The sequence below is a fragment of the Stegostoma tigrinum genome, chromosome 4 (genome assembly GCF_030684315.1).
Source record: "Stegostoma tigrinum isolate sSteTig4 chromosome 4, sSteTig4.hap1, whole genome shotgun sequence".
Lineage (NCBI taxonomy): Eukaryota > Metazoa > Chordata > Chondrichthyes > Orectolobiformes > Stegostomatidae > Stegostoma > Stegostoma tigrinum.
This window is the reverse complement of record NC_081357.1, coordinates 120,972,058-120,999,802: the sequence shown is the minus strand read 5'-3', so window position 1 is coordinate 120,999,802 and position 27,745 is coordinate 120,972,058. Positions and strand designations below refer to the sequence as shown.

The window sequence follows — 27,745 nt, the reverse complement described above, 5'->3', positions numbered from 1 at the left end:
CTGCGTTCCCACCATCATTCACTTGCACAGAGAGTCCTGCCCCCAGCCGCTGGTAGGATACTGGGCACTGTGGCTGTCATCCTAGGGAGGTGGGTGTAGGAGGACCCAGGCTAACAGCAAGCCCAGGAGTAGGTGAGTGCACAGGATGTGGGGCATTCAGCTCAGGGAGAGGTCGCAGCAACTGGGCCCCCCCAGGTGTGTGGCATCTGCAGGAGGATTGGTTTTAAAGCTCTGAGTCCATTTCATGGGGTTGACTGAGGCCTAGTGTCATCGCAGATTCGTTCAATCCTGGGACAGTATGATGAAACAGTGCTGGATGCTAGGAAAGGGAGTCCATCTACTTGCAGGGGCAGCGAAGGTGACTGCTGCACTGAACATTGATATGACTGGCTCCTTCGGGGGGCAGGTAATGGGTGTCCTGTGTGGGATCTATCAGTTGTGCACCCCACAAGTATAAAGAAAGTGATCGATGCTTTTAGTGGATGATCAAACCAGCTTATTTTGATTCCCCCATGATGCAGTCAGCACCGTTCCCCAGGCTGTAGGACCCAGGAATGTAGCTCATTCCTTCAGATCCATAGCACCGAAGATGGCTGGGATTACAGTGCCGTGGAACTCAGCAACAGGAAGGCGGCCCCATTCCGTTAATGTACAGGCCATCTGCGATCTCTGTTACCACTTCCTGGAGGTATATGGCCAGGCAGGTGCCAGGAGTCCTATATCATGGAGCACTCTTGTGTATTTGGTGTGTTTGAGATGGGTAATGGGGGTTGCTGCTCATGATACCATTGTGCAACGTTCTGACTGATGTGAAGGATATGAGGATACCCATGCCTTATTCAAAAGAAAATTCGAAAATATGGAATGGCATCACTCAGCACGTGTATCCTGTCACACTTTAGTTTTGCCCTGTGTTGCCAAATGTGCTGATACTTAGCACGCATATAGCTGTATTGTCTCTTCTTTAATTTTTCTATTTTATACTACTTCACCGTGCAATTCACTTGTGCTTTCCCCAAGTGGCTCATCTGTATTGCATGAATCATGCTGTTGTTTCGCTAGTCACTTCCTCTTGAGGTATTAGGAGACATAAGTAATGATCACAGTTAAGAGTGGATGGGTTACGTGGAACATTAAAACTTAGTACATGGTGAGTTTTATGTCAGAATCCTGAATTACATCAGATTCCAACTCAAATTTAGTTTTGGCACTCTGGATTTTAACAAAAGTGAAGCTAAAGGAAACATAATGGATGCAGTTTGGAAAGCAATAACTATTACAAACTGCCTAACACTACATCTATTCCAGTCAACTGCTAAGAATTCGCACTGCTCCCCTGAGAACTGAAACACTTAGGAAATTGAGACCCCAATGTGTTTATCTGGAAATCAGCATCAGTGAGTACTGGACGAAAATCAGGTTATTATTTGCTTTAAGTCAGGATATATCGGCATTTCCCCACAGAGGAAGGACAAATTACAGTCCACCTCAGTGATCCAGATCAGACTATTGGAAAGATGAAAAGTACACGTTAAAAAAAAGCAAACAGTTTGAATTTAAATAGTGCCCGTCACAAGCTCAGAATATCTCAATGTACATTACAGCTAACAAAATACTTTACCAAACAAAAAGATTCTGGAAATCAGAAACAAAATCAGAAAATGCTGGAAATACTCTGCAGCTCTGGCAGCATCTGTGAAGACAAAGTAGAGTTAATGTTTCAGGTGTAGTGACCTTTCTTCAGAGCCGAAATAAAGCACTTTATTTCACAGTGAGTCTGCGGCCTACTTGATTTGAGCGATGGGAGCGATGAGAGCACGAACCGGGAAGTCAACTAATATATTCAGGCATAGTCTAAACCCGAAACACTATATGTCTCCCACCCATCCTCCTCCTATAGCCAAATCAAAGACTGTGTGGAGGGTTGGTAAGGTAAATTTTTTATTTTTTTTAATTCTTTTGGAAATCTAGAGTAGAGGGAAGCTGTCACAGGGAGGAAAGTATCAATAAATTTAATTAATTAATTATAATAAATTTTTAAAGTAATTAACTCAGTAGAAATGGCTGGATGGGTGATGTGCTGTAGCTGTATGATGTGGGAGCTGGCTGATCCCATTGCGAACTGCAGTGGCCACATCCGCAGCAAGTGTTAGTCGCTCGAGGAACTTCGGCTCAGAGTTGATGAGCTGGAATCTGAGCTTCAAACACGGTGGCACATCCAGGAGGGGGAGAAGTACCTGGACGCTATGTTTCAGGAGGCAGTCACACCTGGTAGATTGAATAATTCAAATTTGGCCAGGGATAGCAAGGTGTGACTGTAAGCAAGGCAGGTAGGGGGGTCCTGCAGCCAGGAACAGAGGAGCCTCAGCTCTTGGTCTTGTCCAATAGATAAGAGGTACTTGCTCACTGTGTGGATGAGGAAAAGGGCTGCAGGGAGGATGAGCCAACTGACCACTGCACTGTGGCACAGGAAGCCATTCAAGAGGGGGGAGCAGAAAGACAGGTGGTTGTTGTAGGGGCTTCTATAATTAGGGCGATAGGCAGTATCCTTTGTCAGCCGGATCAAAAGCCTCACATGATGTGTTGCCTGCCCAGTGCCAGGGTAAGGGATATCTCTGACCAGCTGGAAAGGATATTGGAGGGGAGGGGGAGGACCCAGTTGTTGTGGCCCATGTCGGAACAAACAACATAAGCAAGATTAGGAAAGAGAACTTGTTCAGAGATTAACAGGTGCCAGGAACCAAATTAAAGAACAGGTCTTCAAGGGTTACAATCTCTGGATTACTGCCCAAGCCACGTGTTAATTGGCACAGGGGCATGAGAATAAGGGAAGTAAACACGTAGCTAAAAGTGTGGAGTGGGAAAGAGGGGTTCTTCTTCATGGGGCACTGGCATCAGTATTAGAACAGGAGGGATTTGTACCACTGAGACGTCCTCCACCTGAATCGAGCTGGGATCAATGTTCTAGCAAATACGGTAATAGGCTGGTCAACAGAACTTTAAACTAGAAAGTGGGAGTGGGGGTTTGAGGTGGGGAGGGAATGGTGAAACTTGTTCCAGTGGGAAACAGAGTAGCAGGTTAACATCTGTAGCGGTGGATTCAACGAAGTTGAAAAATATGAAAAAATTGACAGGGAAAGAATATTCAGGAGAGGTGGTTAAAGTCTCCAGCACAGACACAAATAGGATAGAGTGTTTGGAAAGGGCTAGCAATCAAACACTGGAAAGACAAATGAAAATGAGAAGAGGGAGGGTTAATACAGGACTGAAGGTGTTATATCTGGATGCATGCAGTACAAGGAATAAGGTAAATGAGCTCGTGGCACAGATCGAAACTGGCAGGTATGACATAGTAGGCATTACAGAAACATGGCTGCAAGGGGATCAGGATTGGGGACTGAATATCCAACGATATACATCCTACTGAAAAGGTAGGCAGGTGGGCCGAGGGGATAGGGTTGCCTTATTAGTGAGAAATGAAATTAAATCCGTAGGAAGAAATGAAGTAGGGTCAGATGGTGTCGAATCTGTGCGGGTTGAATTGATGAACTGCAAAGGTAAAATAAAACATAGTTGGAGTTGTGTACAGGCCTCCAAACAGTAATCAGGAGCTGGCGCACAAGACACACCAGGAGATGGAAAAGGTGTGTAAGAAAGGCAAAGTCACTGTGACATTGGGGGAATTTCAATATGCAGGTGGACTGGGAAAATCAGACTGGTAGTGGATTGCAAGAAAAGGAGTTAGTGGAATGTCGACGAGATGGCTTTTTGGAGCAGAGCATGGTGGAGCCCACTAGGGAACAGGTAATACTGTTTTAGTGTTGTGCAACAAGGCAGACTTGATAAGGGAGCTTAAGGTAAAGGAACCCTTACGAGGCAGTGATCATAAGATGATAGAATTTACCCTGCAATTTGAGAGGGAGAAGATAGAATCAGAGATAACGGTATTACAGCTGAATAAAGGTGGCTACAGAGGTATGAAGGAGGAGCTGAGCAGAATTGACTGGGAGAGGAGCCTCACAGGAAAGACAGTGGAACAGCAATGGCAGGGGTTTCTGGGAGTAATTCAGGAGACACAGCAAAAATTCATTTCTAGGAAAAAGAAGCATGCTACAGAGAGGATGCGAAAGCATGACTGACTAAGGAAGCTAGGGATAGCATAAAAGCAAAAGAGAAAGCATATAATGTGGTGAAGGGCAGCGGGAAACCAGAGAACTGGGAAGCTTACAAAAACCAACAGAGGGCAACAAAAAAATAAGGGGGAACAAAAAAAGAAATAAGGAAGGAGAAGATTAAATATGAGAATAAGCTAGCCAGTAATATAAATGCAGGCTATCAGAGTTTCTTTAGGTATATACAGGGCAAAAGAGAGGCAAAAGTGGACATTGGGCCACTGGAAAATGATGCTGGAGAGATGGTAGTGGGGAACAAGGAAATGGCTGAGGAACTGAATAATTACTTCGTGTCAGTCTTCACGGTGGAAGACACGAGTAATATCCCAAAAATTCACGAGAATCGGGGGCAGAGCTGAGTATGATGGCCATCACCAAGGAAAAGGTGCTAGTAAAGCTAATTGGTCTGAAGGTGGGCACATCACCAGGATCAGAGACTACACCCCAAAGCTCTAAAGGAGATAGCTGAAGAGATAGTGAAAGCATTAGTGGTGATCTTTCAGGAATCATTAGAGCCAGGGAGGGTCCCAGAGGACTGGGAAATCGCTAACGTGACACCCCTGTTTAAAGAGGGAGTAAGGCAAAAGATGTAAAATTACAGGTCAATTAGCCTAACCACAGTCATGGGTAAGATTTTAGAGTCTATCGTAAAAGATGAAATTTCTGAATATTTGGTAGTATATGGTAAAACGGGGAAAAGTCAGCATTGGTTCATAAAGGGGAGGTCATGCCTGACAAACCTGCTAGAATTCTTTGAGGAATTAATGAGCAGGGTAGACCAAGGAGAGCCAATGGATGTTATCTACCTGGGCTTCCAGAAGGCCTTTGACAAGGTGCCGCACAGGAGGCTGCTGAGTAAGATAAGGGCCCATAGTGTTAGAGGCAAGGCGCTAGCATGGATAGAAGATTGGTTGTCTGGCAGAAAGCAAAGAGTGAGGATAAAGGGGTCTTAGGATGGCAGCCAATGACAAGTGATTGAACAGCTGAGCAGGCTCGATAGGCCGAGTGGCCTAATTTCTGCTCCTATGTCTTATGGTCTTAAGGTGAACAACATAAACATGGAGTACTGTAACCGGCGATGATCTCCATATTATAAAGTGGATATGCAGACACACTGGAGGAATTGCAATAAAGATTTATGAGAATTGTGCCAAAACTGCAAGGCTACACTTACCAGATTGATCAACCCAGACTCTTTCCCCTTTACAAGAGAAGACTGATGGATGCCTTGGTAAAAATACATAAGATATCAAACAACTTGATAGAGTAGTTGTAAGGAAGATATTTACACTTATGGAGAAAACAGAATTTGGTGTCATAAGCATAAGATAGTAAAGACAAGAAATTGAAGAGAATCTTCTTTACCCAGAGTTTTGTTAGAACATGGAACTTATTACCACAACGAACAGTCGAAGTGTCTATGCCTTTAAAGGGAAATTAAATAAACATGTGAAAGAGATAGAAATATAAAGGTATGTTAATGGGATTCAACAAAGATTAGGAAGCAGGCCATAGGACTGCTCATACTTTAGAAAGAGAGGGGACTGGTGGTGAGTTTAACCAGAGAGTCATCACACGTCAGGTAAGGGATGAGACTGAGGAGTCAGGCTCTTCATAGTAACCTCATCCAGAGCAGAAACTGAACCTAGGCTGTCGGCACCACTCTGCATTGCAAACCAGCTGTCTCATCATCCACCTCCAGCAGTTGCAGCAGTAAGTTAGATGGCATGATTCTTTGGTACAAGCTGTGTGACTATGTTTTAATGCAGGCTATATGGCAGTCAATCTGCCCACAGCACGGCCACACAATCCGGCTTTTATTCAGGAAGGAGAAATTCTACAAAGTTCCGCATTCAATGGGAATGCAGATCAGAGAATCATGCACAGAGACTATTGTACCCAATCCATATGTTCCAAATTTACGGGAAGTTATTACAGAAAATGAATATTAACAGATATGTAGCAGTGATCATCACTTCTGCAGGAAAACTGAAATGACACCAATTGTGTGCACTGAATTGTAAACCCACCCCCCTCATCAGATTCTTTCAGCTACACTTTCATTGCATGAGACTCGTCATCTCAAAGTCTGTTAAAACTCACCCTCTTACAGAACAAATTTCAAAAGCATGAATAAAAAGCTAAAACAAAATTCTGCTGCTGAGAAATGCATTGGAATGTAATCGTGCAATGAATACAAATCCAAGAAAAATACATATGACGGAAATAAGAATTCTCCATGTGAATTAACACATCAATTCAAATTCAATCACAAAATCACAAACAAATTGTTGAAAACTACAGAGAAGTCTTGGAGCAAGGTCTGAAACTTGTTTGAACAGATATTCGGCGAACTGTTGCAGTTGGTCAGGCTTGGATTGGAAGCAGGAAAGTTAGTCCTTTGTTTCATTTTAATAGGTCACTGCTAGCTTCTGCTGGAGAACGGGAGCTGAAATTGATGCCTCAAAGCACATAGCAAACACTGGGCATAAGCAGAGTTGAAGATGTTCAGCCTAAATATGCCTACTATCACCATTTGCTGCACACATTGTGATATGCAAAGACAAATGCTGGGGCACACCTATTGATTAGAATCATTCAAGAGCAAAGACAGAGCCCAGATTTAATGTTATAATATTCTTAAATTGCAGCTCAAGGAGTTGTTGTCTTCAAGTCTGATCTGATGTGGTGGATATCACTCCCCTAATGCAGAAAAGATAAATGCACACTCCTGCCATGTTGGAATCGTAGATGATTGGTTACATTTCAGAAGGAGGCCATTCAATCCACCATGTCACTGTCACCCCTCTGCAAAAGCAGCTTCAATTGGTCTTACTCTCCCACCTTTCCCCACCATTGGTTTCTGATAATTATCCAATTCCCTTGTGAATTTGCCTTTAAAACTCTCTCAAACGGTGCATTCCACATCACAGCTAATCAGTTGGGAGAATGTTTTTCCTCATATCACTTGTCATTTTTATGGTTGGGACATTCACCTTATTTTGCTCTTCTTGGACAGCCTATTATGAGACGCTTTAACAAATGTTTATTTTATTCTGCCATCATCAACACTTTCTGCTACCCACCAAATCAAAACTCAAGCAAATTAGTTAAACATGATTTGCCTTTCATAAATCAACCCTAGGTTTCAGAATTAACAATCACTTAGGCAAATGTTGATTAATTCTGGCCAGGAAGACAGCTTCTAAAAGCTTCCCTCTCATCAAGGTTAGAGGTAGTCATTACTACTTTGGTTTGGACAAGAACGTAACACTTCCAGTTCTCCAGGCCTCTGGAATATTATAGCCCGTAGATGCCATAATTTCTAACCTTTCTTGTCTCAGTTTGCTCAGATGCATCTGATCCGCTCTGGTAACTTATTCGCTTTAAATACAGTCAGTCCAATTAAAACCATAAGACATAGGAGCAGAAATTAAGCCATTTGACCCATCGAGTCTGCTCTGCCATTCAATTATGGCTGATAAGTTCCTTAACGCCACTCTCCTGATTTCTCCCCGTAACCTGCGATCCCCTTGATAATCAAGAATTAGTACCTTACCTTTACCATGTTTCCAGTGTCTCAACAACATCTTTCACTTTAATTTCTGCAGCATCTTTTCGTTGGGTAGCAATGGATCCATGGATCTCATTTAACACCTCAACCATGCTGTCTATCTGCATGAATAAATCTCTTTTTCTGGATCCACTCCACTTTTTTTTCCTATTCTTAGATATTTTCTAATCAGTTTGTCCAGAGATGTAGCTACACAGCTCTAGCACTGATGGGACTTGAAGCCCATTTTTCCTTTTTTTTCCCATGTATGTGCTTGCAGAGGACTTTGGTTCCCTTTTATTGTAACTGTCAGCCTCTTATTATTCTTCTTTGCTCCTCTTAATTTGTTCGTTATTTGACTGCTGGACATTCTCAGCACTGTTCTCATTTGGATTTATCGTAGTACATGTCTCATGGGATGAGGGTGTCGCTGGCTAGGCAGTATTTCTTGCCCATCCCTAGTTGCCCAGAGAGCAGTTGAGAGTCAACCACGTTGCTGCGGGTCTGAAGTCACATGTAGACCCGATCAGGTCAGGATGGCAGCTTCCTTCCCTAAATGACATTAGTGAACCAGATGGGTTTTTACCCGTTTGAAAACAGATTCATGGTCACCACTAGATTCTTTATGCCAGATTTATTTTTGATTTAAGTCAAATTCCACCGTCTGCCATGGCAGGATTTGAACGCAGAACATTATCTTGGTCTCCAGACTAATAGTGCAGAGATAATTCCACTAGGCCATTGCCTCCCCTAATCTTGCTGTCAATCTGTTTTGTCATCCAGCTATCTCAGCCTTTGTTGTCCTATATCTTCTCTTGTGGCATTGTAGCTCAATGTTTCACTGAACTATCTTCTCTTGAAAGGCATCATAAGGTGCTGAAAAACTAAGGCATGGCATAATCCATTTTTTAATTTTTTAACTTTATTCGGGAGATGTGGGTATCCCTGATTGGGCCAGCATTTATTGCTCCATCCCAAAGTGGCTTTGAGGAGGTGATGGTGAGCTGTCTTTTTGAACCACTGCAGTCCTTGCGGTACAGACATAACCCAAGTACAGCTGGGGTGCTCCCAACAGCAGCGAGTCAACTGTGAATGTATTTCCAAGTTGATTCATAGATCATGCAGTAAGGATGGCATTTTTGTGGTTGGGTACTTGTGAAACTGTGAAATAGAGTATCTGACTTAATGATTAAAGCAAAGTGTCTGGCTTTCAATTTTCTCAGATCTGTTCCTGCATTGTTATCATTAATTCACTCACGAGAGTTGGATTTCTACATTAATGGGAAATTGTCCCAACTCCCCGTATTCTGTAGGCCCATAGCCTCTGTGTCCCTCATATTGATTGTAATCTTTGGACAAGTCATCGCATTCTCTGCCTCCTGTAAGAACATAGAACAGAGGACTGTATAGCACAGTACAGGCCCATGTGACATTGTGCCAGCCTATGATCCTACTAATATCAAACTACCCTGCATACCCCACATTTTACTATCCTCCATGTGCCTGTCCAGGAGTCATTTAAAAGTCTCTAAAGTATCTGATGAAGGTTGTAGCAAGACTCATTATCAAATCCTGAATCTCATAATTCCTGCTGAAACACTCTGCATCACTTTTAGGTGATTTGTAGTGACAAATGTTCTTCAAAATAACCTCACTTGCAGCTTGTGTGCCTAAACCTTTAAGTAGCACTTGCGTTAGTCCCCACTTATAAATGAATGATTGAGTCTTCATTCATTCATTTTTGATAAGGAACATGTATGTTGGTCAGAGTAAAGTCTAAATTTGAAAAACACATACTTTACCAACAATTCGAGGTGTGAGATGTTGTAATAGCATTAGTCATGTTAGTTCCATCAACCACAACGAACAGCACCCTGTGTGCACTCACAGTATGGCATGCCACACTGCCCACACTGAAGCATCTAACAGCAGCAACATAGTGTCACCTCCAACAACCCTACAGATCTGTGTTTCAGAACCTATGCTGTAGAGTTTGCTTATGTTGGCACTGTCTTTATTTCTCTTCCCTTGACTGGGTCTTAGGGAAGAGAATGAACCACCAGTGAGTCTTAACAAGAGTGTTAACAAAATATAGTCAATTACATAATAATAATTAAGTCCAACTGTATTAGCTTATTGCATATTGCTACTCAGAACAACAGAGAACACGGATGATACATAGGGCAACACATAACTCAGGAAACTATAAAGCTATCTTCTTGGCGTCAACGTGAGAAATTGATGGAGGTCTTAATATGGAATAAAATAAATATATCCTTAGCGAAAAGGTAAGTTAATAGTAGACAGTCAACACGGCTTTGTCAAAGGCAGGTCATGTCTATAACAAATTTAATTGAGTTCTTTGACGAGGTGACACAGGCAGTGGATGAGGGTAGTGCTGTGGGTGATGTAAGTGTGGGCTCTCGGAAAGCATTTGAACATGGCAGATTGGTGAGGAAATTAGAGATGCTTGGCTTTTATGGATCCTTGGAAGCATGGATTAGAAGTTGGCTGGAACTAAGGAAACGGAGGATAGGTATAGATAGGCATTTCTCAAACTGGAGATGATTTAAAAGTGGCATTCCTGAGGAAGCGGTGTTGGGATCCTTGCCTTTTCTGATTTAAATAAACAGTTTGGAGATTGGTGTTCTGGACAAAATCTCTAAATATTCAGGTGATTCTAAGCTAGGGAGAATGGTTAATTGCGAGGATATTGTTGAGTGACTTCAGAGGAATGTGGGCAAGTTGACCAAATGGGCAAACATCTGACAGATGAATTTCAAAGCAGAAAAATGTGCGATATTTTGTTAGAAGAAACATGGAGGGACAATACAAGCTCAATAATACAACTTTGAGGATTGTACAGGAGCAGGGGTGATTGGGGTTCATGTGCCTAATAACCTTAAGTTGGCAGGGTAAGTTGTAAAAATTGTTGAGAAGGCTTGTAGGATCCTTGGGTTTATAAGTAGAGGCATAGAGTACCAAAACAAAGAAGTGATGCTACGCCTCTACAGCTCATTGGTCAGGCCAGATTTGGAGAATTGTGTTCAGTTCTGGGCATCTTGTTTATGGAAGGATGTTAAAGCCCTGGAGAGAGCGCAAGGGAGATTTACCAGAATGAACCAGGAAAGAGGGATTTTAGATACAAGGAAAGATTAGAGAAATTGGGCTTATGTTTCTTGGACCAGGGAAAATTAAGAGATTATTTTACTGGAATGTTCAAAATTATCAACAATTTTGACAGGGTAAGAAAGGATATTCTGTTTCCTACATTTGGCATATCAGTAATTATAGATTACAATTTCAAGATAGTCAGCAAGAGAGTAAGGAGTTAGATGAGGAGAAACAATTTTACTCCAAGAGTTGTGAGGATTTGGAATGAGCTGACATGGGGATTAGTGGAGCTGGATTCCACAGGTGATTTCAAAAGAGAACTGGACACATATTTGAAAATGATGAAGTTAGAGATCTGCAGAGATAGGGACAAAGGACTGGACTAGTTGGGTAGCTCTTTCAGGAGCTAGTTTAAACATGATGGGCCAAATGGCCTTCCTCTAAAGCAGTAAAATTCCACAGTTCTATTCTCTATCACTTTAAAGTTCCAGAAATATTGTCTCTTTTCTCCTCACTCAGATTTATATGACATAATCAGTTTGTTTGGAGTTAAATGCAGTCTCAAATATTAACGCTTTTAGAACAATTATCTTATTCAACATGGATCACATTTGGGTCTCTTTCCACTTGTTAAAAACTACATATAAAACTGATGTTCCCATGAGATGGGAGATTGTCTTCTCAGTGGAATTGGGCAAGTACAGAACAGAGATGGAGACAATGGCCAAGTAGGATTAATCACTGGACTGTTACTCCAGAGACTCAGGTAATGTTCTGGGAACTCGGGTTTGAATCCCACCATGGAAAATGGTGCAATTTGACTTCAATCAAAAATAAGTCTGAGATTTTGAGTTTAATGATGACCATGAATTCATTGTCAATTGTGAAAACAAAAGCATCTGGCTCATTAATGTCCTTTAGGGAAGGAAACTGCCATCCTTACCTGGTCTAGCCTACAAGTGACCCCAGACCCACAGCAATGTGGTTTACTCTTATCTGTCTTCTGGGCAATTAGGGATAGGCAATAAATACTGGCCTGGTCAGAGATGCCCTCATCTCATGAATGAATGAAAAAAAACATGCTCCAAGCAGCAAGTTGTATTCTCCCCGTGTCTGGGTGGGTTACGCCCGGGTGTTCCGGTTTCCTCCCACAAACCAAAGATGTGCAGGCTTGGTGGATCGGCCGTGCTAAATTGCCCGTAGTATTCAGGGGTGTGTGGGTTAAAGGGGGATGGGTCTGGGTGGGATGTTCCAAAAGGTGATGTGGACTTGTTGGGCTGAAGGGCCTGTTTCCACACTGAAAGGAATCTAATCTAAATTAATCAAAGAGAGGGGGGAGCAGGTAGGTCAGAAATTGGGTGCCATGCGCTGCATGGTTTATAATTAGAGGCGCAATGTTTCAAAGGAAGGAAGTGATGCTACACCTCTCCAACTCATTGGTCAGATGAGATTTGGAGTATGTTTTTTTTCTCCTATATTTGCTCCCTTTGAAATTGTTTTAATCTGGGACTCCTGTTGTTGCATTTCTTCTTTGCGGTTTAAAATCAAGATAGCAGCTGATTGCACAGTTTTGGTATGCTGGATCTGTCTCATTCACACAAGATAACATCAATATATTCGGTTGAGACCATGTCACAGGGGATTGATATTGACAGACTAATTTCCTGCAGACCCGGAGGAAGCAATTTTATAAGCCAAGAAATATTGGTTTTGTTCTATTTCGCTGTCACAAATCTTAAATGTGCGGGTCTCCACAGACTAATCAGCATTTACAGGAATAGAATCTGTGCTCTTAGTTAGATAAAAAGAGGAGGAGAAAACGAGATATCATGGCTACATACTAAAGCGTGAAGCGTTATAATTTACATATTATTCTTTTTATTCGCTTGTGGGACATGTGTCGCTGGCTGGCCAGCATTTATTGCCCTTCCCTAGTTGCCCTTGAGAAGGTGATGCTGAGATGCCTCATCGAACTGCTGCAGTCTACACGCTGTAGCTGCTCAAACTGCACTTAGGGAGGAAATTCCAAGATTTTGATCCAGCAAAAGTGAAGTAATGGCAATAAATCACCAATCAGATTGGGGAATGCTTGGAGGAAAGATTGAAGGTGGTGGTGTTCCCATGTATCTGCTGCCCCTGTTCTTCCATTTGGAAGCGGTCATGGGTTTGGAAGGTGTTGTCTAAGGATATTTGGTGAATTTCTGCAGTGTACCTTTTAGACAGTACACACTGCAGCTGCTGAGCATCACTGATGGAGGGAATGGATGCTTGTAGAGGTGGTTCCAATGAAGCAGACTGCTTTTTCCAGGATGGTGTCAAGCTTCTTTAGTGTTGTTAGAGATGTACCCGTCCAGGCAAGCAGCGGGTATTCCATCACATTCCTGACTTGTGCCTTGACAATGATGGACATAGCTTTGGGGAGTTAGGAGACCAGTTATTTGCAGCAATATCCCTGGCCTCCAACCTGCTGTTGTAGCCATTGTGTTTTTTGTAGTGAGGCCAGTTGAGTTTCTGGTTAATGCTAAGCCCAAGGATGTTGATACTGGAGGATTCATTGATGGTAACACCATTAAGTATTAAGGAGCAGTGGTTAGATTCCTTCTTATTGGAGATGGCTATTGGCTGGCATTTGTATAGTGCAAATGTTACTTACCATCTGTTAGCTCAAGCCTTCATTATTGTCCAGATCTTGTTGCAGTTGAATATGGGCAGCTTCAATATCTGAGGAGTGGAGAATGGTGCTGAATGTTGAACACTCATCAGTAAACATTCTCACGGCTTTGGTGGAGGAAGGTCATTGATGAAGCAACTAAAGATGGGTGGGCCATGTACACTACCCTGACGAACTCCTGTAGAAACGTCCTGGAGCTGAGATAATTGACCTCCAACAATCACTACCATCTTCCTGTGTGCCAGGTATGACTTCAACCAGCAGAGAGTTTGCCCTCTGATACCCACCAATTCCAGTTTTTCTAGCGCTCCTTGATGTCACATTAATTTGAATATAACCCTGATATCAAGGGTTGTCACTTTCACCTCCCCTCTGGAATTCAGATCCTTTGCCCATCTTTGAAACAAGGCTCTAATGAAGTCACTCTGGCAGAACCCAAACAGGGTATCAATGAGCAGCTAATTGCTGGGCAGGTACTACTTGATAGCACCATTGAAGGCACTTTCTATCACTTTACTGATGATTGAAAGTGGGCTGATGGGGCAGTAATCAGCTGGGTTGGATATGTGTACAGGACAAACCTGGGCAATTTTCCATATTTTTAGATCAATACCAGTTTTGTAAATGCACTGGAATTGTTTGGCTAGAGTAGTGACAAGTTCTGTTGCACAAGTCTTCAGCACTATTGCCAGAATGTTGTCAGGGGCCTTAGCCTTTGCAGCATCCAGAGTCTCTGACTGTTTCTTGATACCACGTGGAGTGAATCAAATTGGCTGAAGACTGGCATCTGTGATGCTGGGGACCATTGGAGGAGGCCAAGATGGATAATGCACTCAACATTTCTGGTTGAATATTATTGTGAATGGTTCAGAATTATCTCTTGCACTAATGTGCTGGGCTCTTCTGTCATTGGGGATAAGGCTACTTGTGGAGCATCCTCCACCAGCAAGTTATCTAATTGTCCACGACCATTCACAAATGGATGTGGCAGGGCTGGAGGGCTTAGATCTGATCCATTGATTATGGGATTGCTTAGCTCTGCCTGAGACTTGCGACTTATGCTATTTAGCAATTCACCAAGGCTGACATCTGATTTTTTGGTATGCCTGATGCTGCTCCCTCCTGCACTCTCCATTCAACCAATGTTGATCCCCTGGCTTGGTGGTAATGGGTGAATAGGAGATATCTCAGGCCATGAGGCTACAGATTGTGCTGGAGTACTATTCTGCTGCTGTTGATGGCATACAGCGCCTCATGGATGCCCAGTCTTGAGTTGCTAGATCTGTGTGAAGCCTGTGACATTGAGCACAGTGATAGTGCTGCACAACACAATGGAGGTTGTTTTCAATGTGAAGGCAGGGCTTCGTCTTCACTAGGACTGTGTGATGGTCACCGTTACCGATACTGTCATCGACAGATGCAACTGCAGCTGGTAGATTAGTAAGGATGAGGTCAAGTATGTTTTTTCCTCACCATCTGCCGCTGACCCAGTCTAGCAGCTGTGTCCTCCAGGACATGATCAGCTGATTGGTAATGCTGCTGCTGAGCCACTTTTGCTGGTGGACATTGAAATGCCCCACCCAGAGACAATTTTGTGCCCATGTCACCCTCAATGCTTCCTCCAAGTGTTGCTAAACACGGAAAGAGTACTGATTCATCAGCAGAGGGGAGACAGTACATAGTATACAGCTTGAGGTTTCCTTGCCCATGTTTAATACTAAAGCTATGAGACTTCACAGGGTACAGAGTCTGTGTTGAGGACCCCAGTGGAACTCTCTCCTGACTGTATACCACTGTGTGCCAGTGTCTGCTGGTGAGACATTCGGGAGCTAAATGGGTGTTTCCAACAATCAGTAATGATTACGTGGTCATCATGTTATTCTTAATTTCAGATTTAGATTCCTAATTTCAGACTTGTTTTAATCCATTATCTGCCATGGCAGGATTCAGACCTGGGTCCGAAAAACATTAGCTGTATTTCTGCACAGTCTAGTGATAATACCATTGTACAATCACATCCCCTGGCAATGAAGTCTGAAGTATGATGTGCAAGATAATTGGATAACATGATTGGATCATTTCAAAACTAAACATAGTTGGAGATTGTGTTGATAATCAAAAACTTTCCATCTAGCATACATGTAGGGTGTTACAATAAATGCATGGGCAACAGTAATATCACACTTTAAAAACATTTATGGAGGAATATTTTAGTATGCTAATATCCATTTTGCCACCAATATAAAAGTGTGAATGTACTGAAAATTGATTTTGTATGCTACTTCGTGAACAGAATTCATCTGTTGACATCCAACTGATCACCAAAGACCAGTGACTATCCACTGAATCGTGGCACATTGGACCCATTGTTTGACTGAGGACTATTTCCAAATCATCCAGTGTTCTACTTGACCATTCTAAATCAATTTGAGGCAGTTCTAATTGGGCCTGTATGGTTGTATTATATTTAAAACAATTAGCAGTCATTGTCAGTGAACTCATTGTTGAGTATTTTTGCTCTAAGAGAAGATGAGTTTGAGATTCATTGAGTAGTAATGGCCTGATTCCCACCCAGGGACACGCAACCCTCTCCACCACCACCAAATGTGTTATCTTCCCTGACAAACCTCCATCATGATCTGACGTCTTTCCAAACTGCCCACGAATTTCCTCACTGATATCTTTTCTGACCCCTCTGTGACCTTTCCTTAAAGGTCCCTGCCCACCAACAATCTGATCTCCACAGCTTCCACTTTGCAATCCTATAATGCCTTCTCCATGCACTCAATCTGCTGTCCACATTAGCACCACTCACAATCAGCATTCTCAAGCTACATCCCAGGCACCCAACCTCTCAAAAACAATAAAGACATAAAACTAAAGGTGCAGGTTTTGAATGCTGGTAGCATTTCAAACAAAACAGATACACTGGGAGCATAGATAGAAATGGATATGTGCAACCTGGTGGCCATTACAGAGACTTTGCTTGAGGATTGAAGCCTAAAACCTGAAGGGCATGGTGCATTTAGAAATGACAGAAAACTAGGAAAGGTGGAGAAGTTGCTCTGTAACTTAATGATGATACTTACACTAACAGGTACGAATGAGATAAGTTTATGAAATCAAGATTTGGAACAGGTTTGGGTTGAAATGAGAAATGTTAAAGTCAAGAAGCCAATTGTTAAAATAGAAGAAGAATCATGTGTTAGGATGGGGTGTAAAGGAAAATTAATGGAAGCTTATCAGAAATATGCAGTGGTAATGAAGGGAGAAGTTATGGGCTATCTAGATGATTAATTAATTAACTTATGGTGAAGAAAACCCTAGATAGTGGTGATCACAAACAATTAAATTTTACATTTAGTTTGAAGGAGAGAGTGGGTCTGATATTATTTTTTTAAAATAATTAACAGCAAATTACAAGTACATGAGAGCAGGCAAGGCTAAAGTGAGTTGGCTAATTAAGGTAAAGGATGAATTATTTGTTGTGAACAAGTAAGGACAAAATGATATGGATTTGTTAAGTGAGTGTCAAATGGAGTATAATGTTGGAAAATATGTAATCGTTCTTTTTGTCAGGATGAATTAAAAAAAGCATAATAACTACAAGAACATAAAACTGTAAGACGTAAGAGCAGAAATAGGCCACTCAGCCCATTGAGACTTCTCCACCATTCAATCATGGCTAATATGTTTCTTAAACTCATTTTCCTATCTGGTCTATGTTAGCTTTGATCCTCTTACTCATCAAGAACATGTCTATGTCTCTCTTAAATACACTCAATGACTGGGCCTCCATAGCCTTCTGTGGGTTCCACAAATTCTACACCGTCTGACTGAAGAAATTCCTCCTCACCTTGGTTCTAAAGGGTTGTCCCTTCACTCTGAGGCTGTGCACTTAGGTTCTAGTCTTTCCTATTAGTGGAAGCATCTTATCCACAATCATGCCATCCAGGCCTCTCAGTATTTTCTAAGTTTCAATCAGATCACCCTCATTCTTTAAACTCCATTGAGTACAGATCAAGAGACCTCAATGGCTCCTCATATGTCAACCTCTTATTCCCAGGATCATTCTTGTAAACCTCCTCTAGAGCCCTCCAACAGCAGCACATCCTTCTGAGATATTGGAACCAAAACTGCTCATAATATTCCAAGCGTGGTCTGACCAGATCCTTATATAGCCTCAACAGTATATCACCCTGGTCTTGTATCTAGTCTTCTTAAAATGAATGCTAACATTGCACTTGCCTTCCTAACTATCAACTGAACATACATGTTAAGCTTAAGAGAAATGATGAATGATTACAAACTCTCACATACAGAAAAATCTGTATGTCCTTATTCTTAAATCAAGAAAAAATTAGCATGCAGTTGCTGCAAATAATTGAGAAAGTTAGTAGGTAGTTATTTATTGCAAGGGGAATTGAATACAAATGGAGGGCGATCATGCTTAATTTATGCCAGTTAAGAGTGAGACTGGATCTGGAGCAGTCCACAGCACAGGCCTCCTTATTTAACAGAGGATGTGAATGGTTTGGAGAACAATTACTGGATGAGAGTTCTGAGGGAGAGTCACTTGAACCGAAATGTTAACTCATTTCTCTCCACAGGTGCTGCCAGGCCTGCTGAGCTTTTCCAGCAATTTCTGTTCTTAGGTACTAGACTTTTACCTAGAATGAGCTTGTTGCCTTATGTGGGAAAGTTGGACGGAGCTAGACTTGTGACTGCTGGACTTCAGAAGAATTAAACGTTTAATTAAAAGACAAGGTCCTGAGGGATCTAAACTGGGTCAATGTGAGAGGTTATTTCCTCTTGTGGGAGAATCTAGAATGAAGGGCCACAAAAGCAGAAGTTGTCCACTTGAAACAGATCAGTCAAAATTGTTTTTCTGAAGTCATTGGAATTGTCTTCCTATTATAGTTGTGGAAGCAAAGTCCTTTAATGTCTTTAAGGCAAAGATGGACAAATCTTTGTTAAACAAATGGGTGAAAGTTTATTGGGGTAATTAGAAATGAGAATTTGAGGTTGTGTCCTTTAAGGAAGGAACCTGCCATCGTTACCTTGTTTGACCTACATGTGACTCCATACCCATGATAATGTGATTGGAGGGTTTAGTGGGATATGGGCCAAATGCTGGCAAATGGGATTAGATTTATTTAGGACATCTAGCCAGCATGGACAAGTTGCAACTAAGGGTCCGTCTCTGTGCTGTATATCTCTGTGACTCTATGACTCTCTGTGCAATTAGGTTTGGGCAATAAAAGCTAGTCTAGCCAGAGACACCCACACCCCACAAATGAATAAAAATAATCAGGTCGACCACGAGCTTATGAATGACAGACCAGGCTTGAGGGGCTGACTGGTATCATGTTCCTTCTAATGTGCCACAGTTCTGAAATGTGTTTCATATCATTTCTCTTCCTCAGACTTGCCAACTATATTTTCAATGGTGCGAGTTTCTCAGCTGGTCCTGGGGGGCCAGAAGGAACACTTGACATAAGCCATGGTGATGTTCCAGAATCAGTAGAGATGGGCCATACTACCATTTCTTGGCCTGAGGCAATAAAAAAATGTATGATTTATACACAAACCCTGAGATAGGGCCTTCACAGAGAAATGAAGGCCCCTCTACACTTAGTGCTGTATTCGTCCAGCAAGTGCCCTGCTTTGAGGATTTGCCAGGTAGAAACAATATCAAATGTCTCAATCCTCTTCCAGATATGCCTACCTTGAAGAAATTCTGCTCAAATGAAAGGTGCTTGCTGGATAGTGGCTGAAATACACTAATGTCTCACACAAGAAAGTAGAAACTGCTGAAGAAAATTATTGGCCCCTGCAGGATCAGTGGAGAGAGAAACACAGTTAGTGTTTTGCCCACTTACTCTTGTGCAGAACTGCAGTTTCTGTTATTGTTTCAGATTTCAAGCACCTGCAGTTATTTATTTTATTTGAGAGTTTAATTCATTGTCTTACACACACCTCTTAAAAGGATTATGACTGATTTTTCATTATTTATCTTTTGTTTATGTTTCTCCTTTTGTTTTGGCGGTACACAGCCTTACCTTTTAAACAGACCACAGTAAATAACATGATTGTCAGTTATCACGCAGCATCTCAAATATTATGACTGCGCCCACAACATCTGATTCACAGCATTAACTATTGTGACATGGTGTTCTTGCAGGCAGTGTTCTGTGAAAGGGAAATTTCGCTGGTCTGTGCTCAGTGCTGTGATCTATATAAGGCTCAATAACTTCCAAAATAAATATTTCAATTCCAGTTCCCATTTGAATTCCAGTTGTCAACACAATCAGATTTTATGTTGGAAGATTTTTACCACAATAAACTGTGGCATCTGGGGTTCAAATCTGTTGTAAAGTCGGTGGAAGAGAGAATGAATACAGTTTTCCAATTTGTTTTCCTGAGATCTATAGTGAAGACTTTTTTTAGTTATCTGGAGAAGGGTAAATATGTACACTTTTATACAATTGCTTGTTAGTAGAACAACAGGCCAATGGAACTGTTACTCTTAGAATTGCATGTTGTAAGTATGACAGTTGTGTCTTATGATTGGCTCTTTAACTTTCTTTGTGATTTCAACAGATTCTAATTCAAAATTAATATTTGATGGAAGAAACATTTTAAAAATATAGGATCGGGCACAGATTGGATCTTCCTTCAAACTTTCTCTGCCAATCAATATGATCATAACTGATCCATCTCAACTTTCACTTTCTCAAACTCTCTGCATTACCCTTTGATTCACTGAGAGACAGAGGCTGTTTCTCCATTAGCCTTGAAAATGCACGTCAATGGAACATTTTGCGTCTTGGGTAAATAATGACAAGTTATCAGGGGATAAGAAACACTCAGTTCATTGCGGAGTCTGGGAGAAGTGTAAGCTCTGTTTTTGATTGCCTTCCCTTTGGGTTGACAACATTCCACAAGAATGTAAACAATTGCACACACAGTCTTTGAGACTGAGCTACCGACTTCCAGTGACAAAACTGAAAATGACCAGGTCTGTGTTTGTCATATTTTATCCTATGCACTTCATAGTTTGTCATAATATTTAATAACATTTCCATTAGTACTGTCAACCTGAAAGCTGCACAATGATATCTGTTGTTTATGATCTCATCAGGGATAAAGTTAAATATATGGACAAAACAGTAAAAGACCCTCATCTAATTTACATTAACTGAAAAACGTTTTCAAAATGCTCATTAAATTACTGAGGTAAAGAAAACAAGTGTCATGGTTGCAATACTAATACACTTTGACGAGGAAATTACAGACACTGACCTTTAATATTAAGAATAATTCATTGCTGCAGTGACATTAGCTGTGTACTTTCAAACATGCCTGCAACCTGACATATTTTAAACTCTTAATGTCAGGATAACTGCATCAAAACTGTTTTAAGTCTAAAGTTAGGTGAAAATGGAGCCATGCATTATTCATAGGTGAGCTGCAATCTAATTATAAAGCTTTCATGGATTATTACATTTAATGTTGCAACTCTGGTTTTGAAGAACTCACAAGAAGGCACTACATTTGACGTTTCGGGCCTAGACCCTTCATCAGAGAGGGGGATGGGGAGAGGGAACTGGAATAAATAGGGAGAGAGGGGGAGGCGGACCGAAGATGGAGAGAAAAGAAGATACGTCAGCTTTTGTGCTCCTGAGATGCTGCTGGGCCTGCTGTGTTCATCCAGCCTCACATTTTATTATCTTGGATTCTCCAACATCTGCAATTCCCATTATCACATTTTATGGGTTTGCTGGTGGTGGGAAAAATGCTGGCTGTGGGACTACTGGGTGGCAGGAAACCACCTCAACAGGAAGACACTGAACTGACTGTTCAAAAATAATCTCTTTTCTTCTCCAATTGCTAACAAGAAGACAAATAAGGATTGGAAGTAAACAGTGCAACTCCCACCACTCCCTAAGCTTTAATATTGTTAAGGTGCCGTTGGAGGTAATTAATATTTAAAGATGAAATCTAAACACCTAGCAATTAAATGACAGGACTGCACCACAAGGCTTAACATTTTTTAAATAAAAACAACCGTTGTAAGGAGAAATTAAGAAAGCAAGCACCACTAATTTAACACTCTAACATATGCTCTAAACTCAATTCTATTTTTCATTTTGCCCCAAGAGTTACTTAATGAATTTCGATACTTCATTGACATTTTCTGGGGCCAATCCACATGTGGTCCCAACTCATAAGGATTCACTTTAAAACTCTTCAGATCCCCAGCTATTCTGCAAGATTGGGTTCTAAAGCATTGTTTGATTCGGTTTTTTTTAGCTATATGGTCCTCAATTTTTCTTTTTCATTACAGATTCTGTGATGGTAAATGCTTGAGCTCCTTGATCAGATTGTCAGCAAATACCCAACTCTCTTTCCACAGTATTCCATGATCTGGACTCGCTGACTTCAGCCACTAACTATAAGCTGAAAGCCTTTGACAATGTCCCACTCAAGACATCATTGTGCAAAATCAAAGGATGTGAGATATTTTGGTAATTTACAGGCATGAAGTGAGGATCCGTTGGCAGACAGCAGATCACCGTCATTTGCTTCAAGAAACAGATATAATTTTGGATTCTGACATGTTTGACTCTTCATGGAACATTCCCTGTTCTAGTCCTCTTGACTACCTCCAACAATAATGACATTGGTAGACTGATGTCATAATCAGTCCTGCTAAATAAAAACCGAAAGGACTGCAGATGTCATAAAATCAGAAACAAAAACAGAAGTTTTTGGAAAAGCTCAGCAGATCTGGTCGCATCTCTAAATAAAAATCTGAGATAACGTTTCGGCTCGAGCGATCCCTCCTCAGAACTGATGGTAGCTGGGGAAAGTTTGGTTTATATGCAGAAGGTAGGGTTGGGGGAGGGGTAATAAATAAATGATCAATGTGGATAGAGCCCAAAGAGAGAGAAAAAGAGTTGGACACACAAAGGAGTTGATAATGATCTGGCTAGGAGGGTAAATACCTGTTATTGGAGACTGTTAGTGGCTCACAGTACATAGTGTGTAATGGCAGACTATGTGATACGTCAAGGCCTGCTGTGCGGGGTAGGGGGCCAGTGCATGGGAGAGTTTAGGCTCTAAAATTATTCAACACATATTGAGAGAGGAGGGCTGCAGGGTCCCCGAGTGGAAAATGAGGTGTTGTTCTTCTTGCTTGCACTGAGCTTCGCTGGAGCACTGCAACAAGCCAGAGGCAGAGATGTTGGCGGGGGAACAGCAAGGTGTGTTAAAGTGGCAGGCAACTGGGAGCTCAGGGTCTTTTTTGCAGGCAGAATGTAGACATCCTGTGAAGCAGTCACCCAGTCTATGCTTCGTTTCTTCAGTGTAGAGGAGACCACGTTGTGAGCAGCGAATGCAGTAGACTAAATTCTGGGAGGTGCAGGTAAAGTGTTGCTTCACCTGGACGGTATGTTTAGGCTCTTGGATACTGAGGATGGAGAAGGCATTAAACATTTGGTGGTTGCAGGGCAGGTTGCTGTGGGACTGTGGGGGGTGTGTTGGGGGTGAAGGAAGAGTGGGCCGGGTGTCCCGGAGAGAATGTCCCTGCGGAAGGTGGTCGAGGGAGAGGAGGGGAATATGTGCCTGGTGGTGGTATGTCATTGCAAGTAGCTGAAATAGTAGCTGATGATCTTCTGAAAGTGGATGCTGGTGGGCCGGTAGGTAAGGGCAAGGGGAACCCGATCACTGTTGTGGAAGAGAAGAGAGGAGGTGAGGTCAGATGCGCAGAAGATGGGTCAAACATTTCACAGGCCGAACTGGAAGAAAACTGACTCTAAGGACACAGGATCACCAACTAGCCAGAAAGAGATACGAAAAATTCTTACTGGCCTCAATACACACGGACAAAGAAAGACACAAATTCAACCGGGGCAACACATCCATAACAGCACAAGCCTAACAGAGACATGTTGTGGAATTCCCGGAGGCCTGGCATTCCAACAGTTACACATTGAACTGGGCCCAATATGCACACCGCTGAAGAACAGAACTGAAAGTGATACCAACCACCCCAGCAAACTGAGGCATATAAATAACAAGCGGGATAGAACGCCATCACTACACCCGAGGCGGATTGACGATGTTACTCAGCAGGGTGATGAAACACCTTCAATCAAACACACCAGCTCGTGAGCAAGTCGACAACCTCAAACAGTATACTACAACAACCTTTGGAGTTTCACTGGGGTATCTCGGTGCACTAGCCAATACTCTTGTTCTCTATAGGCACCTGAAATGAACATTCAGCATCCCAATTGTCCACTCTTCCACTGTTGTTTCAGGAAATGCCTTTTGTTGGCAGCATCTTTGAAGGCCAGCATTCAAACACTGGTAACCCTATCGCTGCCCTGCACAGCTTGTGCATGTTTGGAAAATCCTACTGAATGAGTCTTGCTGAGTTGTTGCAGTCCACTTTCTAGATGTTACTGCCTGCTGTGACTGAGTGTTGGTGATGAAGGAAGTGAACGTTCAAGGTGATGGATGTGGTGCCACTCAAGTGGCCTGCTCTCTCCTGAATGGTGTTACCCTTCTTGAGTGTTGTTGGAGGTGCACTCATCCAGGCAAGTGGGAAGTATCCCATCTCACTCTTGGCTCTGCCTTTTAGATTGCGCACAGGCACTGGGGAGACAGGAAGTGATAACTTTCAGCAGAATTTCTGGCCTCTGACAAATCTGTAGCCAGAGTATTTTTGCGGCTGGTCCAGTTCAGCTTCTGGCCAATGGCAAACACCAGGATTTTGATAGCATGAGGAATCAATAATGGTATTCCATTGAATGTCAAGATATGGTGGTTAGATTCACTGTTCTTGGAGATGATCATCACTTAGCATTTGTGTGGTGTGAATGTTACTTGCCACACGACATTCTAAGCTTGGATGTCAAATATAAAGAACACTACTGGAGAAACTCAGCAGGTCTGGCAACATCTATGAAAAGAAAAAGAGAGTTAACGTTTTTGAGTTAATGTTAATTTGATGTGTGTCTTCTTCAGAAGAAGACTCAGATCGACCTCAATATGAAACAGTATTTCTCTCTCGAAATATGCTGCCAGTGTTGCTCGGTTTCTCCAGCACTTCCTGTTTTTATTTCAGATTTCCAGCATTTGCTGAATCTTGATGTTGTTATAAGTTTGAACATTGTGTTGCTGTTTGTAGACCAGCAGGATTGTATCTGTACCTAACAAGTCAGGAGTGGAGCTGAACATTGTACAACTGTCAGTGGACATCCCCAGTTCTGATCTTGTGTTGGTGGGGAAGACCATTGATGAAGTAATTGAAGATGGTTAGGCTTAGGGTAATACCAAGAGGAATTCCTGAAGTGATATTCAGGGGAAAAGTTGATTAGAAAGGATATTATTAAACTAGACAGAGTGCAGAAAGGATTTACTGAATGCAACATGGATTGGAGGTTTGAGTTACAAAGGGACGTTGGATAAGCTGGGAATTCTTTCTCTGTAGCATAGAAGATTGAGGGGTGACCTTATAGTGGTCTACAAAATCATGAGAGGCAATAGATAGCCAACAGCATTTTCCCATGATAGGGGAATAGGGGGTATACTAGAGGGTATAGATTTAATGTGAGGAGAGGGAGATACAAAAGAGCCCAGAAAGTGGTGAGTGCGTGGAACAGGCGGCCAGAGGTAGTGGTGGAAGCAAGCACAATTTTGCCATTTAAGAAACATTTAGACAGGTATTGTATGGGATGGATATGGAGAGATATGGACCAAATGCAAGCAAATGGGGCTAGTTTAATTGTGAAAACTGGGCAGCATGGGCAAGTTGGGCCACAGGCCCTGTTTCTATGCTCTAGACCTCTATAACTCTAGGATTCAATGACTCTAACTTTGAAAAGCCCCAACCATCTTCCTTTTATGCTCTGTATGACACCAATGCAAAAGTTTTCCCCTTGATTCTCATTGACTTTAGTTTTGCAGGGTCTCCTTTCTGCCGCATCTGATTAACCGGTGCCTCATAATCATCCGGACTTCATTTACAAGATAACTCACTGCAGCATTTTTTTCATTGAGGGTTTGGGGAAAGCGAACATTACCAGGTGCAATTCAGAGACAGGAGTAGTTTGATTGCTAGCCAGCATTAACACACACCACAATGTGCCGCCCTGTTCACGTACACCGGCTCTGCATCGTTTGCAAAAGAGGTCACTGCAGCATTCAGCTTGGCTAGAGGAATCGGGCTAACAGCCAGGGCCCAGTGGAAGGGTACATTTCATGCTGGTTTTTGTCCTTGAATGCTGGCAACCTGAGTAATATTGCTAGAGTTTCTGGACATACAGTTCTTGTGACAATCATATAAACTGATTCAGAGAGAAAATGATGATTATTGTCATTGATATGAATAGCCAGCTCTAGATACTGAAAGACTTTTCTATATATAGTCAGGCAAACTGCACAGTTTTGGAGTTTCAGATGAAGTTGGAACCAGCGGGATGGGAGCACAAATGGATACATTTTCATCCATTAAGATAAAGGTGAACTTCTGCACTGATGCTCAAGGTTAGGAAGCAGCATGAGTAACTGCCACTCAAACTGCAGAGGGAAGAAATTATGTGAAATCGGTCCTGAGAAGGTTTGAAGTTGATCAGTAAAAGCTACATGACTTGGTTCACAAATGATTTGTGGGGTGGGAGGACATTACTTGATAGAGAGTGGAGTAGGGGAGGGGCAGCTATAAAACTAGGGAGAGTTTTTTTGGGAATAGAGGTAGTCTCATCGCATATGCAAACGCGTCAAAAGCCACAGGGTTTCTGGAATGTTCTGGAACAATGTCAGATCAGCAGGCAATGACATATTACACAGAATTGCTCACAGAAACTATATCTGCTTTTTCTAAAAAAACTGCTGCAGTTTGGTGGAAAAATTACTGGTGCCACTGGACTGAAATTACCTCAAGTCACAGTCTCTAAAAGACTTTGAGGCTAGGAGGACAACTCGGAACCAACCGAAGCTGTGTGGCCTCCCATACCCTGCAGTCTGCAAATCGCCCTCTCACTTTTGTTTCTGATTCTCCAAGTTTGGACAATGCACCTGAAGGGAATACTTTCTGGACCACAAGTCTACTTCCTACTTTCAGAAGCTGAAAGGATTATTTCACAAGACCACATGGAGGCTCTTGTTCTTAGGTGGCATGGGGACTTAGTGGTTAGCACTGCTGCCTCATACCATCAGGGACCCAGATTTGATTCCAGCTGTGGGCAACTGTTTGCACGTTCTCCCCTTTTCTGCGTGGGTTTTCTCTGGGCACTCTGGTTTCTTCCCACAGTCCAAAGATATGCAGTTAGGGTTGACCATGGTAAATTGCCCCTAGTGTTCAGGAACGAGCAGAATAGGTGGGTTAGCATGGGAAGTGTGGGGTTATAGGGTGGGGAGGGTGAGCGTGGATGTGATGTTCTTCAGAGAGTTGATTTGAACTTGCTGGATAGAATGGCCTGCTTCCCTGCTGTGGGCATTCTATGATTCTAGTTGTCTTTGACAATTGGAAGAGGGTTGGTTGGATGGCTAATTCAAAAGCAGAATGATTCCAAGAGTGCAGGTTCAATTCCTGTACAGGCTCAGGTTATCATGATGGTCCTGCTTTCTCAACCTTGCCCCTTGCCTGGGATGTGGTGACCCCCAGGTTAAAGTCACCACCAATTGCCATTTTCTAACAAGACAGTATGACCGTGATGGCTTTACTCTTTTTAATTGGAGGATGAACAGTAGAAGGAAACACAGGAGATGAACTCACTACAAACCTTCTGATCACCAACACCACAAGCCAGAAGCTAAACAAGTAGTAAATGCCTTTCAAGGCACTGCTGTGAGCCAATGTTGTATGCAAGGGCTAACTGTTCAAATACACTGGAAGCAAATAATTACCTCCATGGAAATGTCCTCATCCCCTCGGTTGTCAGCCCTTTTCACCCCACCTTCACTTTGCAACATGCCAGTGCTGCATAATTCACACAAGATATAAATTTCAAGTGTCTGCAAATCTCCTTTGCCACAGATTGTAGGATTCAGACCTGCTGGCGGAATACCTACTATAAAGGCAGATATTAGGTGATTAGCTTCTTTTTGTTTGTGAACATCACTACCTCGAGGAGTTGACTGATCCATTAACGGGTGGCGCAACCCACAGAGGATTGTAGTATTAACAATTCATTTCATTAATGGTTAGGCTATCAAAACAAC

At 42.2% G+C, this 27,745-nt stretch overlaps 1 long non-coding RNA gene across 1 annotated transcript in view; it reads right to left on the bottom strand.

Annotated features, from left to right (window-relative positions):
* Positions 1-1,386: 1,386 nt before the first annotated feature.
* LOC125452757 (uncharacterized) overlaps positions 1,387-27,745 on the bottom strand; it is a 47,029-nt gene continuing 20,670 nt past the window's right edge. The window contains exons 2-3 of the long non-coding RNA XR_007247595.2: positions 5,347-5,399; positions 1,387-1,506 (exon numbers count right to left, since the gene is read on the bottom strand). This is a non-coding gene — a long non-coding RNA (uncharacterized LOC125452757). The remainder of the gene's footprint in view (positions 1,507-5,346; positions 5,400-27,745) is intronic.